This window comes from Oncorhynchus masou, unplaced genomic scaffold (assembly GCF_036934945.1).
Source record: "Oncorhynchus masou masou isolate Uvic2021 unplaced genomic scaffold, UVic_Omas_1.1 unplaced_scaffold_564, whole genome shotgun sequence".
Lineage (NCBI taxonomy): Eukaryota > Metazoa > Chordata > Actinopteri > Salmoniformes > Salmonidae > Oncorhynchus > Oncorhynchus masou.
Genome location: NW_027012059.1, coordinates 7,041 through 10,607, shown reverse-complemented (window position 1 = coordinate 10,607; position 3,567 = coordinate 7,041). Strand labels below are relative to the sequence as shown.

Sequence of the window (3,567 nt, the reverse complement as noted above, 5' to 3'; positions counted from 1 at the left end):
TTATATATTTTTGTGCCAAAACACTAAAGCATGCTATTGTAATACATCTACACCCTATTCCCTACGTAGAACACTACTTTAGACCTGGTCAGAAGCACCGTAGTGCACTACCTAGGGAATAGGGAACCATTTGGAACAGAGACAGTAATTCCCCTGAACATCTTCCTCTTCCTCATCTGGTTTCTTGAACAGCCCTTCACTCCTCCCCTCTTCCTCCCCTCCTCCCTCTTCATTCTATTCTATCAGCCACACCACTAGCTCACCTCCACACAATACATTTACAAGTTAAAGACACACCTTGGAATAAATAACAAAGGAAAACTATTACTAGATGAAGTTGAGTGTTTTTTATTATTTCCCATCACCATAAATCATATTTAATCAGTGAACAGTAGCAGACCTAACTTCATCTGTTCCTGACTCTGGATAGTGGATTAAAAAGACCATCAATCTCCAATGATATTAAAGTACTATTCTGAACATTACTGATATACTGAGTGGCAAGTCAAGATATCTGCTGGTTTTATTGTTTGGTCAACAGCACCACCTGCTGGACAGGTTTAATGTTGCTGGACTGAGCAGTATGGGAGGATGAAAGATGACACATTTAGGGCCGGTTTCCTGGACATCTACATTGAACATACTGTTTAGTCCAGGACTAGGATTCATCTGTGTCTGGGAAACCAGACCATATAGTTTAGTAGAAAGGAAGTGATACCAGCTTGTAGTGGGCTGACTAGTCCTGAATTGTCCTTTAGTTCCTGGACCATTTTCCATGCAGCTCCAGGTGACAGAGAACACATCAATTAGGACCGAGCCAACAAGCTGATCAATGATACTGAGGAGAATTACATAGAGACAGAGAACCAACTGAGAAAACATATCAATGGTTCTGAATGACAACCAATATACATCAACACCAGACATCATGATTCATGGAAATGTACAAGATTAAAACATTGGATTGAATTTTAATTAATAACAAATCAGTTTACAGTTTAACCAGCTCAGCAGTATCATTATAATCATTGAGATAAAACCCAGGATAGAGGGGCTGAGTGAATGTGGTCTGGACTCTGTGGAGGAGGGTCATTGTGTCAGAGACCCTGTAGAAGGACAGAGTACCTGCCTTGTGATCCAGGTACACTCCTACTCTGGAGGACTGAGGGCCTGATACTTTAGTCTCAACATTATTGTGTCTGAAACAATAACCACCACTATAGTAATATAAACTCCAGGACTTGTTATTGAGTCCAAATACACCATCTCTCTCTGTTCTGCTGATGTCTTTATATGAGACTGCTGTATAAACAACACCACCAGTCCTCTCCACCTCCCAGTAACAGCGTCCAGACAGACCCTCTCTACACAGAACCTGGTACCAGGAGGTGAATCTGTCTGGATGGACAGGATATGGTTGGACTTGGCCTGTACAGGTCACCTTTCTGTTCCCTTCAGACAGAGAGAGGTCTGTGTGTGCTGTGTTTGGGTCCAGTGTGAGCTGACAGGAATCTGGGAGAAGAGCAGAGACCAACGAGGGGAGTCAGAACAATAAGTTAAGTCAGATACTGTATCTCCCCTGTCTTTGATTAGAGCACAGCAGAGATCAAATCAGAGAAATATGAGGAGTCAGATAGAGACCCAGTCTTTGATTAGATCTACTATTGCTATATATTTCTAGAGGGATTGTTAGGAGTGTCAGTAAAAAGAGACTGTTAGTTACTTCACAATAAAGAGACTCACATTGTAACAACTGTTCTCTGGTCTTGGGCTCTGGAGGCAGTACAACATCCACTACATTCACTACAGACACACAAACACATTGACAGAGAGAGGGAATGTTATCATCAGACCATATTCCACATGTATATGACTAGTAGGGAACTTTCAATGGTCTAAAGTTGATGTTCTTATTGTTTTCAACACACCTGTAGTGGAGATCTTGGTCCATTCTCCTTTAAGGAAGTCTTCTAGTTTCTCTCTCAGTTCAGACACAGTCTGACTCACATCTCAAAGGACTGAAGAGGACGGACAACGATGCTGGGTAAGTCTGAAGATACACTGATACTGGAGAGAGACTGATACCTCTGGAGAGAGAGAGAGAGAGACTGATACCTCTGAGAGAGAGAGAGAGAGAGAGAGAGAGAGACTGATACCTCTGGGAGAGAGAGAGAGAGAGAGACTGATACCTCTGGAGAGAGAGAGAGAGACTGATACCTCTGGAGAGAGAGAGAGACTGATACCTCTGGAGAGAGAGAGAGAGAGAGAGAGAGAGAGAGACTGATACCTCTGGAGAGAGAGAGAGAGAGAGAGAGAGAGAGACTGATACCTCTGAGAGAGAGAGACTGATACCAGAGAGAGAGAGAGAGAGAGAGAGAGAGAGAGAGAGAGAGAGACTGATAGAGAGAGAGAGAGAGAGACTGATACCAGAGAGAGAGAGAGAGACTGATACCTCGAGAGAGAGAGAGAGAGAGAGAGAGAGGGGGACGGACAGAGAGACAGAGAGGGGGGACAGAGAGAGAGAGAGAGGGGGGGACGGACAGAGGAGAGAGACAGAGAGAGAGGGGGACGGACAGAGAGAGAGAGGGGGACGGAGAGAGAGAGGGGACGGACAGAGAGAGAGAGGGGACGGACAGAGAGAGAGAGGGGACGGACAGAGAGACAGAGAGAGAGAGGGACAGAGAGAGACAGAGAGAGAGGGGGGACGGACAGAGAGAGAGAGAGAGGGACGGACAGAGAGAGAGAGAGGGACGGACAGAGAGAGAGAGAGGGGGACAGAGAGAGAGAGAGGGACGGACAGAGAGAGAGAGAGAGGGGACGGACAGAGAGAGAGAGAGAGGGACGGACACCTCTGGACAGAGAGAGAGGGGGACGGACAGAGAGGACGGACTCTGGAGAGGGACGGAGAGAGAGAGGGACGGACAGAGAGAGAGAGAGAGAGAGAGAGAGAGGGGGACGGACTGGAGAGAGAGAGAGAGAGAGAGAGGGGGACGGGAGAGAGAGAGGGACGGACAGAGAGAGAGAGAGGGGACGGACAGAGAGAGAGAGGACGGACGGACAGAGAGAGAGAGGGGACGGACAGAGAGAGAGGGAGGACAGAGAGAGAGAGAGGGACAGACAGAGAGAGGGGACGGACAGAGAGAGAGAGGGGACGGACAGAGAGAGAGAGAGAGAGGGACGGACAGAGAGAGGGACAGGACAGAGAGAGGACAGAGAGAGAGAGGGACGGACGGACAGAGAGAGAGAGGGACAGAGGGACGGACAGACAGAGAGACAGAAGGGGGACGGACAGAGAGAGAGAGAGGGGGACGGACAGAGAGAGGGAGAGAGACAGGGGACGGACAGAGAGAGAGGGAGGACAGAGACAGAGAGGGGACGGACAGACAGAGAGAGAGGGGGACGGACAGAGAGAGAGAGGGGGAGGGACAGACAGAGAGAGAGAGGGACGGACAGAGAGAGAAAGAGAGGGGACGGACAGAGAGAGAGAGAGAGGGGACGGACAGGCAGAGAGAGAGAGGGGACGGACAGAGAGAGAGAGGGAGACAGGGGACAGAGGGGACAGACAGA

General features: G+C 48.4%; 1 long non-coding RNA gene across 1 annotated transcript; it reads right to left on the bottom strand.

The window, feature by feature from the left end:
• Window positions 1-332: 332 nt before the first annotated feature.
• Window positions 333-2,008, bottom strand: LOC135536169 (uncharacterized). Its single transcript, XR_010454953.1, has 3 exons — window positions 1,929-2,008; window positions 1,744-1,803; window positions 333-1,512 (listed from the first exon to the last, which is right to left on the bottom strand). It is a non-coding gene; the product is annotated as an uncharacterized LOC135536169 (long non-coding RNA).
• Between the last annotated feature and the right edge of the window lie 1,559 nt (window positions 2,009-3,567).